The sequence below is a fragment of the Lissotriton vulgaris genome, chromosome 1_1, assembly GCF_964263255.1.
Source record: "Lissotriton vulgaris chromosome 1_1, aLisVul1.2, whole genome shotgun sequence".
In the NCBI taxonomy this organism is placed as follows: Eukaryota; Metazoa; Chordata; class Amphibia; order Caudata; family Salamandridae; genus Lissotriton; species Lissotriton vulgaris.
Genome location: NC_141685.1, coordinates 1,973,964,423 through 1,973,981,466, shown reverse-complemented (window position 1 = coordinate 1,973,981,466; position 17,044 = coordinate 1,973,964,423).

The window sequence follows — 17,044 nt, the reverse complement described above, 5'->3', positions numbered from 1 at the left end:
ATGCATTCAAAGTATATCTAAGGGCAATAGTCAGTTTGATAATGGTGGGTAAGTTGATTGCCCTGAAGCAGGAGGATGAGGATCGAATCAAAGAGATTAAGGCTAAGGAATGGGATCTACAGAAGGCATCATTGGAGGGCTCCTGTAGAGTTCCTGCCCTTAGCAAAGAACTAGAGCATTTACTAGCAGAATATCAAGGGCAATTGTATAAAAGACTATTAGACAGGAGGAAAGTAAGTAAGCTGCAAAATATCTCACATGGAGAGTGGTGCAGCTCGCTTTTGGCCTGGAAAGCAAAAATAGATAAGGCTAGGAATTTAATTCGAAACCTGAGAGATTCAGAATCGGGAGCTGTGTTGAACACAAATATGGAAATATTTGCTGAGGCCCGGATATATATGAGTAGTTTATATAGAAAAGATATATTTCACAGGAAAGAGAGCATAGAAGCCTGGTTAGATAAGACGGAGCTAAGAAGCAAAAGAGGCTCCTAGAGGCAGAGATTACGGAGGAGGAGGTCAAGGCACAAATTAGGAAGATGGCAGGGGGTAAGGCAGCTGGTCCAGATGGCCTTCCAGTCGAGATTTCTTCTCAACTACATGATAATATAGCCCCAGTCATAAAAGTCCTATTTAATGTAATTTATATGGATGGCAAAATTATCCCGTGGTTGTGGGCTGAGGCCACTGTAATATTCATTTTGAAAATAAATAAAGATCCGTTGAAAGTAGTCTCATATAGGCCAATTTAACTTTTAAATTCTGACTACAAGATATTTTCAGGGATAGTAGCCTCTAGGGTAGTCCAGGTCATTAAGGGAGTTATCCATCAGGCCAAAGAGGTTTTATTACAGGTAGGCAGCTAAATGAGCTTACAATTTTGATGCTGGGGATTATAGATTTGGCGTAAGCCCAGAATTTACCTGTGACAGCAGTAGCTGTAGATGCTGCAACGGCTTTTGACCAAGTATACTGGGCCTACCTTTGGGATGCTTTAAAGAACTTTGGGTTTCCGCAGAATACTGTGAGGGCTGTCCAAAATCTGTACCACCTGCCTAGAGCTAGGGTGTTGGTGAATGGGGTGCTGTCAGAGTGGTTTGACATCACTAGAGGCACGATACAGGGGTGTCCCCTGTCCCCGCTCTGGTTTAATTTGTATATAGAGCCGTTTGCATCCCGGATTAGGGCAGATCCTTCTACCCTTCACTTTAAAACCGCTGGTCTGCTGGCAGTGGCTCTGTATGCTGACGATCGCATCCTCTACTCTACTAATCCAGAGGTGGCAATTCTTAGCTTAATGGCTGAGGCACAAAGCTTTGGGTGATTTTGGGTTATGAGGTGAATAGTAGAAAAACCGAAACCATGGAATGGAAGCAGGCCAGATATAGTTTGGGGGCAAAGGTGCGAATTGACTATTTGGGTATTCTAATAACGCAGAAGCTGGAAGACGTGCCCAGAACCAACTGGAAAAATGTCAGTCAAGAGGTAGGGTGTCTTTGGTCAGGTGGGCTAATTTAGCCTTAAATATTTATGGCTGCGTCAATCTTATTAACAATCAATTTTCTCTTTAATTCAATCCCTTTAGCTTTTTATAATGAAGATATATAACTAAGCTTCAGGGGAAGAGTGGCAATTTTATTTGGTCTTCGAAGGGGCTCAGGATATCCTGGAAAAAGTTGAGGAGGCTGGAGCAGGGGGGGGTGGCTCTTCAGGATCTCCTTGCATATTAATACGAATAAACAAAGTAGAATCCACTCAGGGTGGCGGTGATCCCTAAAGTGATGGGGAACACACAGTGTTGTTTAAATGCCCCTCACACACCAACAGGCCCCTTGGTGTCATGCTTCATCATCGGGGCCTTCGCACCCCTCTACGGGATGCGGCGTGCTGCGACTCGCGAATACGCAGGAGCACTAGAAAGTGAACTATGTGAGGGGGTGTGTTACTAAGGAGTGAGTGAGGTTAGGTGAAAAAAGTGAATAGTTAAAAAATACCTGGCGCGTGGGTAAAAAATAATTTTATTAAATCCCCGGCTGGTATTATTAAAAGAAGTGCAGGATGGGGTTGTTAGAATACGTATTAGGGTATTACAACCACAACAAAGGTGTCAACATGTTTCGGAGCGCGGGGGCTCCTTCTTCAGGACAAGGATAAGCACTTACCCTCCCCTTACTCACATGTAAATGTAAAAGTGTAAAAAAAGGATTACAACAATGTGTAATATACCTAACAATGTTATATATGTAGGTGGATGTAGTTGCGCCCAATTGGCGATAGATGAAAACCTGTGGAAAGAAAGCACAATAAACACACTGGTCTACAGTGCACAGACCGAAGGAGAAGAAAATGCTTCTCTTAGTACAACAAGGTAGACCCAAAAAAATAAGGGTCAGAGAACCCTGTGAAGAAAAAAGAAATATATATATGGACAAACACAGCACTTACAGACATACATTCATAACATAGAAATACTCTCTGCTCAGATGGAAAGAGAGGGAGAAAACAGGTAATGTAAGGCTTACTTATAGTTCTCAAATGCAAGACCTCATGAGCCTATGCGTGTTATTGGGGTATCCTTCCTTACTGCTCAGTAAAGTACCCTAAAAGACATTGATATATGGGATTCAGGTTGTTATAGGCACCACAATCTAAATGCGCCAGAATAATGCTCCTTTTCATGACCCAACTCACGGTTACTGCAATGGCTAGTTGCCTGCCTTCCCTCAACGCGGCTCCGATGAAGTGAGCGTTGGTCGCGTCAGTTACTCATTTATACTCTCCCGGTAGGTAATTGGATGAGGTAGATTGAATAATGAGGCCCGGGGAATGCCGAAATACGGAGTCTGTAATGCCCGTGAATCCGGTGCTGCGCGATCGGCTTGCGCTACAATAACGAGCATGCGTACCCCTGTTTTGCACAGTGGTGAAGGCGCATGCGTGGCAAAAGACGCAACCGCGCATGCGCGAGGCAGGGGCACTTCGCCGCAAGGTACAAAACGCATACGGGAGAAGAAATATACAGCGAGCATGCGCGCTGGAGTTGACAACAGGCACATCAAGTGCAGGGACACTGTTATAGGACAAACTTGCCATCTATCAAGTAGCGCTATCAATATAAATAGCTGGTGTAACAGGGAAATGTGGGAATTATTCTAACCTTGGCCCAATAGGTACTATAGAACGAACAGATGGTAGGAAACTAGCTCAGTGGAGACATTTATATCTTAATGGAACACCAATGATGTTTCATAAATAGCCCCATTAACTGTAACCTTCCCATAACAGGCTGAGATGTAGAGTTCAGAGCGGGACGACCTAGTACAGTTTTATCTTAGGAGATTCCAAGGAATGGAGTCATTGAGCCCAGTGGTATCGGTTCCAAGACGGAACACCCACCGCTGTTCTTTTTCCAGAAGACCTACTTCCGAGGACAGTTGTTCAATTACTGTCCACTGTAACTCGTTGACACAGTGTTGGTGTTCAATGAAGTGGGCTGACATTTTTGTTGTGAGTTTTTTGGAGAAACCTCTGTTTGCACACAGAAGGGGTAGGAACTTGAGAGACATGCTTGTCCACACGAGACCAAGCCCGACAAAAACTGATCAGCCAAGACTGCAGGGGATACATGGCCACCACCCGTGTGGCAACTGTAATAATTGCCACCTCACCAGAAAGAGCTTAACTCTGACTTTTTCAAATGGGACAAACTGGGAACAACGTGCATTTACTAATTGCAACAGCAAGAATGTTGTATATTTGATCACGTGTCCTTGTGGAAAAGAATATGTGGGAATGACAACGAGACCAGTGAAAGTGAGACTCAATGAGCACAAAAGCAACATCAGGTGCAAAAAACTCACAACAAAAATGTCAGCCCACTTCATTGAACACCAACACTGTGTCAACGAGTTACAGTGGACAGTAATTGAACAACTGTCCTCGGAAGTAGGTCTTCTGGAAAAAGAACAGCGGTGGGTGTTCCGTCTTGAAACCGATACCACTGGGCTCAATGACTCCATTCCTTGGAATCTCCTAAGATAAAACTGTACTAGGTTGTCCCGCTCTGAACTCTACATCTCAGCCTGTTATGGGAAGGTTACAGTTAATGGGGCTATTTATGAAACATCATTGGTGTTCCATTAAGATATAAATGTCTCCACTGAGCTAGTTTCCTACCATCTGTTCGTTCTATAGTACCTATTGGGCCAAGGTTAGAATAATTCCCACATTTCCCTATTACACCAGCTATTTATATTGATAGCGCTACTTGATAGATGGCAAGTTTGTCCTATAACAGTGCCCCTGCACTTGATGTGCCTGTTGTCAACTCCAGCGCGCATGCTCGCTGTATATTTCTTCTCCCGCATGCGTTTTGTCCCTTGCGGCGAAGTGCCCCTGCCTCGCGCATGCGCGGTTGCGTCTTTTGCCATGCATGCGCCTTCACCACTGTGCAAAACAGGGGTACACATGCGCGTTATTGTAGCGCAAGCCGATCGCACAGCACCGGATTCACGGGCATTACAGACTCCGTATTTGGGCATTCCCTGGGCCTCATTATTCAATCTACCTCATCCAATTACCTACCGGGAGAGTATAAATGAGTAACTGACGCGACCAACGCTCACTTCATCAGAGCCGCGTTGAGGGAAGGCAGGCAACTAGCCATTGCAGTAACCGTGAGTTGGGTCATGAAAAGGAGCATTATTCTGGCGCATTTAGATTGTGGTGCCTATAACAAACTGAATCCCATATATCAATGTCTTTTAGGGTACTTTACTGAGCAGTAAGGAAGGATCCCCCAATAACACGCATAGGCTCATGAGGTCTTGCATTTGAGAACTATAAGTACGCCTTACATTACCTGTTTTCTCCCTCTCTTTCCATCTGAGCAGAGAGTATTTCTATGTTATGAATGTATGTCTGTAAGTGCTGTGTTTGTCCATATATATATTTCTTTTTTCTTCACAGGGTTCTCTGACCCTTATTTTTTTGGGTCTACCTTGTTGTACTAAGAGAAGCATTTTCTTCTCCTTCGGTCTGTGCACTGTAGACCAGTGTGTTTATTGTGCTTTCTTTCCACAGGTTTTCATCTATCGCCAATTGGGCGCAACTACATCCACCTACATATATAACATTGTTAGGTATATTACACATTGTTGTAATCCTTTTTTTACACTTTTACATTTACATGTGAGTAAGGGGAGGGTAAGTGCTTATCCTTGTCCTGAAGAAGGAGCCCCCGCGCTCCGAAACATGTTGACACCTTTGTTGTGGTTGTAATACCCTAATACGTATTCTAACAACCCCATCCTGCACTTCTTTTAATAATACCATCCGGGGATTTAATAAAATTATTTTTTACCCACGCGCCAGGTATTTTTTAACTATTCACTTTTTTCACCTCACCTCACTCACTCCTTAGTAACACACCCCCTCACATAGTTCACTTTCTAGTGCTCCTGCGTATTCGCGAGTCGCAGCACACCGCATCCCGTAGAGGGGTGCGAAGGCCCCGATGATGAAGCATGACACCAAGGGGCCTGTTGCTGTGTGAGGGACATTTAAACAACACTGTGTGTTCCCCATCACTTTAGGGATCACCGCCACCCTGAGTGGATTCTACTTTGTTTATTCGCATGACTAGGGAGACCGAATCCACTGACTCTCTCTCTCCCCCCTTCTGTTAGAAACTTTGTTAAGAGACAGCGTACAGCTGTGGGAGCCCCTTCCCATTGTTATTTATCCACCTTTGGATTTATACAGACACTTACTTATACAAAACATCATATTATCTTGAACCTTCCTACTCTCGTCATTAGCATCATGGAGGACGAACATGGATTGACCCTCAGTGAGGATGACATTGACCGAATTCTAGCAGACGTCAATCCCTTTGAAGGCCTCATCAACACTGATCCAGGCCCAGCTGTAGCAGACTGGGATGAACTGATGAATGCCCGTAAAACACAAATCAGGACAGCTCTACATGGCCTACTGATGAGGGAATACTTAAGAAACAAAATGGCCCCGCAGGGTTTATTGGTTAAAACTGAACCATTCATTTTCCAAGATGACCTTGTTTTTAAAAAAGCATGGTCACTCATTTCATGGCACTGCACCAGGGATTGGCTGGTGCTCATAGTCCAAACTGCCGCAAGAAAATCTTTGGAATTAAAAGTAGAGATCCAAAAACTAGAAGTTCAGTTAAAAGCTTTCATTTCACCAGCAGACATAAAGAAAGGCTTGGAGGAGATGAACCAGCAAATGAAAGAGTTTGAGGCAACCTTGAAACAAAGCAAATTTAACAAATTGAAAAAAGATAAAGATCGATTTACCCCTGAAAGAGCCTACCCATACACACGAGCAGACTATGTAATGAAAGACAATACAAGTGACACGGACAGTGTGAACTCTGATGGTAGTAACTCAAGTACAAGGTCAGGAGGCTTTCCACAAAGGAAACAAAGAGGAGGGTTTCGACAACAAAGACCTCAATTCCCGCACCAGAGAGGCTGGCGAGGTTTTCAAGGACCTCAATTCAATCCTTACCAGACCCCTTTTCAATTCCCACAGTACCAGTTTGTCCCTCCACAAATGGGACAAATGCATCCCCAATGGGTTCCAGACCAAACCAATGCACCCCAGAATGCACAGCCTTTTTTATCCTGGGGTCAGGGATCCCGCAGGGGGAGGAACAAGAAGGGCAACAACGTCAATTGGCAGCCCACAGAGGAGGCAGACCCACGGGGGTTGACGAGAAGCATGACGGCGAATCAAGCTTCTACGAGCAACAGGGGGACCTAGTTATTAATATAACCCCATGGCCCCTTACCGATTTGCAAAGAAAGGTACTCAACAAAGGCTTGGGATATGTCCCCACCAACAAACCAGACATTTTTTTACTGCATAAGGAAATGCAGGACTTCATCAGAACCATCAAGTTGAGGGCTTTTTTCAAAGATAAGGAACCACCTATACAGACCTCAGACACAGGTTTAAAACCTAGGTCAACCTTCACACCGCTGGATCACCAACTCCCGGTCGAGGTATTGGCCTTTGAAAAAGCTATAATGCAGGAACTGAAATGTTTGGAAAACAAGCACAGGGTATTTCAGAATATGACCAGAATGGAGAATGAGGCAATCAAAGAACTGAGGTTGAATAAAAACCTTACCATCAAACCCGCTGACAAGGGGGGAGCAGTGGTTGTTCAAACCACCCTAGCCTATGACAGAGAATGCAGAAGACTTCTCTCCGACAGTAGGAATTACCAAATCCTAACTGAAGACCCCACTGAGTCGCTACGAGTACGAATAGGTGGCATGGTTGAAGAGGCTCTTGCACACGATTGGATAACCAAAAAAGAGTCTGAGTTCTTGATTCAGAAAAATCCACGCATTCCATATTTCTATACCATACCGAAAGTGCATAAGAACCTAGAAAACCCACCAGGACGCCCCATTGTCTCTGGTATTTCATCTATCTTGGAACCATTTTCAAAGTTTGCAGATGCCTTTCTGAGACCTCTCGTACAAGCCACTGACACGTATCTCAGAGATACAAAAGCAGTATTACAGCTGTTACAAAACCAGACTTTCGATCCTACCTCTCAGATGCTCCTAAGCCTGGATGTGGAGAGCCTCTACACGAGCCTCCCACATGATGAGACTTTACAAATTATTGAGGAAGTACTCCACTCTACCAATTGGGAATACCACACCCCTCGCAGTGTAGTGTTAGAGTGTATTTCACTGGCTCTCACAAAAAACTTTTTCGAGTATGAGGGCACCCTCTTTTGGCAGAGACATGGGACCAGTATGGGCAGTACTTTTGCCCCGAGCCTAGCCGGACTATATGTCCATCATCTGGAATCCTCAAAGATCCTCCATCCGAACATTCCTTAAAGGGCGAGGATCCGCACTTGGCGAAGGTATATTGACGACATTTTGGTTATCTGGGAAGGAGATGAGAACTCGGTATCTGAGTTCGTACATTGGCTTAACAACCAGAATGCATTTCTCAGATTTACCCACCAAGTGTCAAACAATACCATGGTGTTCCTGGACTTGAATATTTATCATGAGGCAGGCGTCCTGAAGACAGAGACCCACTTCAAACCGACGGCCAGGAATTGTCTCCTCAGATTTGACAGCTTCCACCCGCGTTATCTGAGGGAGAACTTACCTTATGGACAGTTCCTTCGCTTACGTCGGAACTGTAGTGACATTGCCAAATATAAAACTCAGGCTAAAAATCTCAGCATGAAACTGAGACAGAGAAAGTATCCGGACGCGGTGATCCAAAAAGCTATGAAAAGAGCTAGAAATAACAACCGTGAGGCCCTGCTGGAGGATAATCCACGGAGTGACAATCAAGGGGAGAGAACAGTTTGTGTCACCACATACAGCCCAGTAACCAACCAAGTCACAAAACTGGTCAATAAGCATTGGCGTATACTGACAAGTGGCAGTCTATCACTGGAGAAACCTCTGTTTGCACACAGAAGGGGTAGGAACTTGAGAGACATGCTTGTCCACACGAGACCAAGCCCGACAAGAACTGATCAGCCAAGACTGCAGGGGATACATGGCCACCACCCGTGTGGCAACTGTAATAATTGCCACCTCACCAGAAATAGCCTAACTCTGACTTTTTCAAATGGGACAAACTGGGAACAATGTGCATTTACTAATTGCAACAGCAAGAATGTTGTATATTTGATCACGTGTCCTTGTGGAAAAGAATATGTGGGAATGACAACGAGACCAGTGAAAGTGAGACTCAATGAGCACAAAAGCAACATCAGGTGCAAAAAACTCACAACAAAAATGTCAGCCCACTTCATTGAACACCAACACTGTGTCAACGAGTTACAGTGGACAGTAATTGAACAACTGTCCTCGGAAGTAGGTCTTCTGGAAAAAGAACAGCGGTGGGTGTTCCGTCTTGGAACCGATACCACTGGGCTCAATGACTCCATTCCTTGGAATCTCCTAAGATAAAACTGTACTAGGTCGTCCCGCTCTGAACTCTACATCTCAGCCTGTTATGGGAAGGTTACAGTTAATGGGGCTATTTATGAAACATCATTGGTGTTCCATTAAGATATAAATGTCTCCACTGAGCTAGTTTCCTACCATCTGTTCGTTCTATAGTACCTATTGGGCCAAGGTTAGAATAATTCCCACATTTCCCTATTACACCAGCTATTTATATTGATAGCGCTACTTGATAGATGGCAAGTTTGTCCTATAACAGTGCCCCTGCACTTGATGTGCCTGTTGTCAACTCCAGCGCGCATGCTCGCTGTATATTTCTTCTCCCGCATGCGTTTTGTCCCTTGCGGCGAAGTGCCCCTGCCTCGCGCATGCGCGGTTGCGTCTTTTGCCACGCATGCGCCTTCACCACTGTGCCAAACAGGGGTACGCATGTGCGTTATTGTAGCGCAAGCCGATCGCGGAGCACCGGATTCACGGGCATTACAGACTCCGTATTTGGGCATTCCCCGGGCCTCATTATTCAATCTACCACATCCAATTACCTACCGGGAGAGTATAAATGAGTAACTGACGCGACCAACGCTCACTTCATCGGAGCCGCGTTGAGGGAAGGCAGGCAACTAGCCATTGCAGTAACCGTGAGTTGGGTCATGAAAAGGAGCATTATTCTGGCGCATTTAGATTGTGGTGCCTATAACAAACTGAATCCCATATATCAATGTCTTTTAGGGTACTTTACTGAGCAGTAAGGAAGGATCCCCCAATAACACGCATAGGCTCATGAGGTCTTGCATTTAAGAACTATAAGTAAGCCTTACATTACCTGTTTTCTCCCTCTCTTTCCATCTGAGCAGAGAGTATTTCTATGTTATGAATGTATGTCTGTATGTTATGAATGTATGTCTGTAAGTGCTGTGTTTGTCCATATATATATTTCTTTTTTCTTCACAGGGTTCTCTGACCCTTATTTTTTTGGGTCTACCTTGTTGTACTAAGAGAAGCATTTTCTTCTCCTTCGGTCTGTGCACTGTAGACCAGTGTGTTTATTGTGCTTTCTTTCCACAGGTTTTCATCTATCGCCAATTGGGCGCAACTACATCCACCTACATATATAACATTGTTAGGTATATTACACATTGTTGTAATCCTTTTTTTACACTTTTACATTTACATGTGAGTAAGGGGAGGGTAAGTGCTTATCCTTGTCCTGAAGAAGGAGCCCCCGCGCTCCGAAACATGTTGACACCTTTGTTGTGGTTGTAATACCCTAATACATATTCTAACAACCCCATCCTGCACTTCTTTTAATAATACCAGCCGGGGATTTAATAAAATTATTTTTTACCCACGCGCCAGGTATTTTTTAACTATTCACTTTTTTCACCTCACCTCACTCACTCCTTAGTAACACACCCCCTCACATAGTTCACTTTCTAGTGCTCCTGCGTATTCGCGAGTCGCAGCACGCCGCATCCCGTAGAGGGGTGCGAAGGCCCCGATGATGAAACATGACACCAAGGGGCCTGTTGCTGTGTGAGGGGCATTTAAACAACACTGTGTGTTCTCCATCACTTTAGAGATCACCGCCACCCTGAGTGGATTCTACTTTGTTTATTCACATGACTAGGGAGACCGAATCCACTGACTCTCTCTCTCCCCCCTTCTGTTAGAAACTCTCCTTGCATATTGTCATGCATTTCATTTCAAGAATTTTCGTATGCTCATCAATAAAGTTGATCGGTCTCCCCTGGGACTACTTTATGGGGCAATGTTAAGAGAAGTAAGTCAAGGGCAGAGACATTTCCTTTGCAAATATGGAGACCCGAAGTACTTTAAAAAGGTGATACTGAAGATTTTAAAGGGGGCCCAAAGAACTTGGATGTACTTTCAGAAAAAACTAGGAGTACCTTACTATTTGTCTTGGGCCCCGATCTCGGATTTGCCGGAAACCCCCAAATGTTTGAGAGATCAGCTTAGTCAGCCACTAAAATCTGCAGGGTTACTGTATTGGGGAGATCTCAAAATGGCACCAAGCCTAGTGGGTTGGGAAGTGCTGAGTAACTGTACTAGGGGCAATTAACAAGGTTTAATATTATCAAATCTGCTCTTGGTGGGCTACACAGGACTGGGTAGAGGAGGAAGAGGCCTCCTGGCTGGATCAGGCAATGAGAGCAGGTACCCTGAATAAGGAAGTCTCCTTGTGGTATTGGACCTTGGTGGAGGCTGGTGATGACTCTATTTCGGATATTTCTAAGCTTTGGGTGGAAATATTGAGCAGGTCTGGCTTGTCTCTTTCTATAGTTTACGAGCAGTGTTGAAAACTGCTGCACTTAAGCGTAACCATCTTTTCACTACTTTTAGAGTTTATTGGTACCCAGCCACGTTGTCAAGAGCTACAGGAAACCCGTATGAATGCCCAAGTTGTATGCTCACTTCGGCAGATGATATTAATATGTTTATGACGTATCCAAAGATAGTGTGTTACTGGGCTAAAATATGGGATTTCCTTGTGGAGGTAACGGGTCGACAAATCAAGGTAAACCCTAAACTTATATTTTTGGGGCTTTATCAAGATGGTCCAGCTCGAATAAATACTGTTAGCATCAAATGTATCTACTATGCAACTCTCCTTGCGAGATGGGAGATATGTAGACTTTGGAAATCCGGATGTCCACCCTGTTTTTCTGATTGTCTTAAAAGTATAATCTCTACAGGTCAATTGGATATGGCCTGCAACCCTAGTAGTCGGGTGAAAGTATGGATATTGTTGGTGGAGTGGAGCCAGCGCCACAGTAGGTCCGATTATTAAGCCAAAATTGATGTCGGTCCTGGCTCCCTTTGGTTCAGGCCTATTTGAGAAGGGATGGAAGTGGAAACAGCAGTATCCTGGTGTGGTAAAGCTCGTCTCCATGTCTTGCAATTGCGATAAGAGTAATTTCAGCAAGAGAGTTGGCCGAATGAGGACAAAAAAAAGTCTCACATCGATTATATGGCAGTTCTCTTTTTGGGTTACAAACTCAATAATGAAGGGAGGGGCTGAGCCCCGCACTTTCTGGAGAAGTGTGCTTAATTACAGCCTCTTTCTACTCTTAAGAAGTTACAATCTTTGCTGTTTTTTTTAAATTTCAGGAGGACTTACATTCCTGATTATGATCAGTGTACAAAACCGCTTTACGCATTGATACAACCCTCTTTGTCGTCTTCCAGCTGGCTTCCGGAACACAGAGAAATTCTCCAGTCTTTGCAGTCTGATCTGCTTGTGACCAACTTCTTAACTTGTGACAACATGACTAACTTAGTCATATGGATTGTACCTGGTATGGATTCAGTTGGCAGGTTCTTTGACATCAGCTGATGCCACTTTTAACTTTGACCCGTCCTTGAAGACGCAGGACTTTTTACAGTATGAACAAGTTCATCCTGTGCTACAGTTTTTACTTCCTCTTGACCAGTACAAGTGTATTGTTTATACCGACGGACCTGCGCAGCCGGCCGTTGGTACCAAACATGCTTACTCGGCTGCCTGTGCTATTGTGGCAGGTTCTATGGTTGACTGTGAGTTTAAGTCTTCCTTAGTCCACATACAGTCTCTTGGTGACTGCACAACTCAGTTGGCTGAGCTGCGGGGATTAGTATTAGCTCTGGAATTCACTGATCCAGATGTACCTACTCTTATAGTGTTTGATTCTTTCTATTGTGTACAATCCTTTAAAGACAACCTATTCTTCTCGTCCCAAAACGATTATTGGGACTATAAAGGTAGCGCAATCAAGCATAAGATTCTTTCGGTTCGAGCGGCGTCTCTTAAAGAAAGCTTGCCACTCACACATGTTGGCCATCACCCTGTGGGACCACATGCTGTTGGTAATTCTTTGGCTAATGAGGCAGCCAAATCTGCAGTTGTCACGTGTTCAGTAGCAGTAGTTACAAGGTCCATGAATAAAATTGATAATGAAATTCTGGTAGCTATAGCAGATACGAGGGATGGGACTGCGATCCCACTAGGTTTCCCTTCTAAGTATTCTTATCGTTTATCACTGGAGCAAGTTCCCTTTGCTTCCATTCCATCTATTGGAGGTCGGCTGAGTCCCAATGAGGACCGCAGGCTTCCTTTGAGTATTGCCGTGCATGAAGGCATGGCTTCTCCACATGCTGGAGTTTCAGCGACAGTGTCTCTTTTGCAGCAGCATTACTGGTGGCATGGTCTGTATAGACAGACTCGTAATTATGTTCTTTCTTGTGACATTTCTCAAGAGTTAAACCATCAACGATTGTGAATCCACCTCACTCTCAGGTATACATCTCAAATCAACCATTTGGATGTATTTATCTTGATCACTGCTGTCCTTTGACGTCAGACACTTCCTATAAATATATTTTATTTTGGTGTAGTGGATTCCTGCACTAGTTTCCTTTCGGTTTGGCCGTAAGATAGTGCTTACGCTCGACATGTCATTAGAGATTTGCGTGTCTTTATTGGAACATTACCTTGTGGTACGTTCCATTCTGACCAAGGTCCTGTGTTCGCCTTTAAGGCTTACAAGGATGCGATGAGGTCACTGGGGGTGCTATTGCAATTTTTGTCTCAATACAGGCCTGAGGGCAATTCGATATTGGAGCTAATGAACTGTGACTTAAAGCAATCTTTGACAGCTAGAGTCTTAGGTACTGGCTTGGGTTGGCTGACTCATTTATATGGGGTTCAACGTGCACTAAATAATCTCCCAAAAAGGTCTCTGAGTGGGCGGACCCCGTACGAAATGCTCATTGGCATCAAAATGTTTGTCCCAGTCCTTGATGGTCTAGATGTTGTGGCGGCAGCCACAGCATTTGACGTAGATAACCACTGTGCTATGTTACAGGATCTACAAAAGACTCGAGACACTCTTGCTAAAGCTGATTTGCACTTGTCTGAAGACACAGCAGTGTTGATCCCTTTCACAGGATGGCTTCCTAAAGTTGGATAACTGGTCCGGGAGAAGATAGAAAACAAAAGAGAGTTTGGTCCCTCCTACCATGCATTAGTCCCAGTTCTTGGATTAAAGTGCACTCAAACTGTGATTTTGCCTCCACTTCCTGGGCGCAAGGAGAATCTCTACATTTCCATTAAACATGTCAAGAGTAGCGCCATTCGGCCGATACTGAATAGTTTGCCTAAAACCATCCAGCGGAAGGATGTTTCACTTCCTATCACTTGGAGAGGGACTTTTCCAGGGAGAAGAGCAGCACGCACCTGTGACCAAGCTGTCTTGGTGCTTTGCCTTTCCCAAAGAAACAAATTAAGAGCTTGGGCGTTTGGTTGGATTGCAATCTGAACCTCTCTGCCCAAGCATGTGAAGTGGCAGGGACATGTTATTGTCTTCTTAGATGGATACGTAAGGTCCTTTTTTGCTCCCATTTGATGCAAGGCGGATGTTGGTCCAGGCCCTCGTCCTGTCTCGATTAGAATATGCCTATGCAGTCTACTTGGGGGCGCCACAGGGAACCATTAAGAGATTACAGATTGCCCAGAACTGTGCGGCCCGTCTCCTGCTGAACATCCCTAAACGGAAGTCTGTAAAGTTGGCGCTTGGTCTGTTGCACTGGCTCCCTGTTCAAGAAAGAATTCGGTTCAAAGCCATGTGCATTGTTCATAAGTCCATCTCTGGTAAGGGCCACTCTTTTATTCAGCCCATGGTGCAACTTTATTGCGCCAGGTGACAATTAAGATCTATTGATAAGCGACTGCTTGTAGTCCCGAGGATTAAACGGGTCCGGTCTGAAGGTTGGCTGTTTTCCTATAATGCAGCTAAGTTTTGGAATCAGCTTCCAGATTTCATTTGTCTTGAACTCGATCATTTTAGATTCAGGAAGCAGTTGAAGACTTTCCTCTTTCCGTAATTAGTGGGGACAGAATGGTGTCACATGAAATGATTATTCTATTCTATTCTGCTGATGAAGAAATACAATCTATGGCCTGAGGTAAGGAGTCTGCTGACAAAGCCCAGAAATCTTCTGTTATATAATATTACTTCTTCTTACTAAGGGGAGGGAGCATAGGCACTGTAGTCCTTTCTCTATATTCTTTGGATATTGAGGTCTCCTTTCATGATTTATGGCCTTACTGCAATGCTAACGATATTAGTGTTATGCATCTTTCTGCTTGTTGTGGCAAGTATACTGCATTTTAGAGCACGTTACTAAAAATACATATTTTAAACTATCTTTGTGTCCCTGTCAGATCCTAAATATGTAAATGTTTTGAGCTTATATAGCGCACAGCTACCCGCAGTGGGTTTCCCAGTGCTTGCTTAGGGAACCCGTCCTGGTATTCCCCTGTGAGATATCCCCGGCAGGGTATCCACAAGGTGAAAGCCAGGCATCCCGCCGCGACAGGCCGTTGTGGAGATTAAGCAAGCTATTGCCCAGAGTCGCAGAGTGTGAACCCATGAGTCGAGAAGGCACCAGAGCGAGAATTATCGAGTCCGTGGAATTTTTAGCCCAAGACCCGCCGAGGCGGGAAATTGAACCCTGGTCCAGGGCCGATCTCAGCTTCCGGATCTGCCGCCTCTAACCCCTGAGCCACACTTCTCCACACCAGGCATACCAAATCCTATTGTGGACAAGTACAAGAGAGTGAGCGAAAATCTGTATTTTGTTACAGCAATTCCTGAGAGATTCTGGAGTGTTGCGTTCTGGGGTGTCTAATCATTTGTTTGTACGAGGGCGAGTGAGGCACTATAGCTAGCCAGTCCTGGGCACATGGACACTAAGGTGGTAGTAAGGCTTAACTCCTATACACCGAGGTCCTATAGTCCTGCGCATAGATCAGTGTATGTGCAGAATCCCTGCAACAACCCCTTTATCATTGAAAAACCATCCCTGGTCCCTAGTGGGCTTTCCGCCAGAGGGTCAGATCCTGGGCTTTTGTCCCCATCTGCACCCCTGGGGGGCAGAAAGACTGTGGCAGATTATATTGGGAGGGGTGGGGCATTATTGTGCACATTTAGGGAAGTCCCTACCCCTAAGTATAAAAATAAAACAATATCTGGTGTTTAGAGGGTTTTCTGCCTCCATAGGTGGCAGATCGGGGTTAATAACCCCATATGCCTCCAGGGGGTGGCAGAAAGACTGTCCCTTTTTTGTTGGGGTGGGGGCATTGTGGGCAGCCCCCAACCCTCTATTATAATAAAGAATCCCTGATGCCGAGTGGGCATTTTCCCCCGGGGGGCGGTCCAGGGGCTATTGCCCCCTTCTCCACCGAAGGGGGAAGAAGGACTGTTGCTAGTTTTTGGGAGGGGTGGGGTCTTTATTGTGCCCATTTTGAGGAGCCTCCACCCCTAAACCTTAAAAAAAGAATCACTGGAGTCTAGTGTGCTATCTGCCCCCCTGAGGGGTGAGGAAAAATTGGAGGCTACTGCCCCATCTGCCTCTTGGAGGGGCAGAAAAACTGTGTTTGTCCAATTTACTATTGAGGGAGAAAAGCCCTTGACCCAGGGGCTGCTTCCCTCTCCCTGGTGTCTATTGGGTGGATCCCTGCTTGGGGATCGCCCTCCTGGAGCGATCCAGAAGCAGGGTTTCAATAGGGAGGGGTGTCATTGGAAAGGGGAGATTCTCCTCTTTCCAATGGCACCTCTCTCATGTGATTCAGTGCTCGAGGGCTGAGAAAGCCCCACGAGCACCGAAACACTGAAACTGAAATTAGTCAATCGGCTCTTTTCAGTTTCAGTTTCATATGTAATGATGTCAGTGCGCCATGCGTGCGTTCTTCATTACAAAAAAAAATGCCTCAGGAGCTTGGGGAAGCTCTTCCCCTCCACCCGAGGCCAAAAAAAAGGAAACCCCTCTGCTGAAAACAGCAGAGGGATTCTGCATTTGTGTCCCATGGATGTAACAGTTATGTCCATGGCACACCAGCGCTGCAGCAATGAACATAATGGTTAGGTCCATGGCATGGAACCGGTTAAACTGCCCTTTTATTACATATAGGTCACCACTAAAGTATGCCTTAGGTAGTCCACAAGGGCAGGGTGTTCTGTAAGTAAAAGGTTGGACAATTGGCATTTC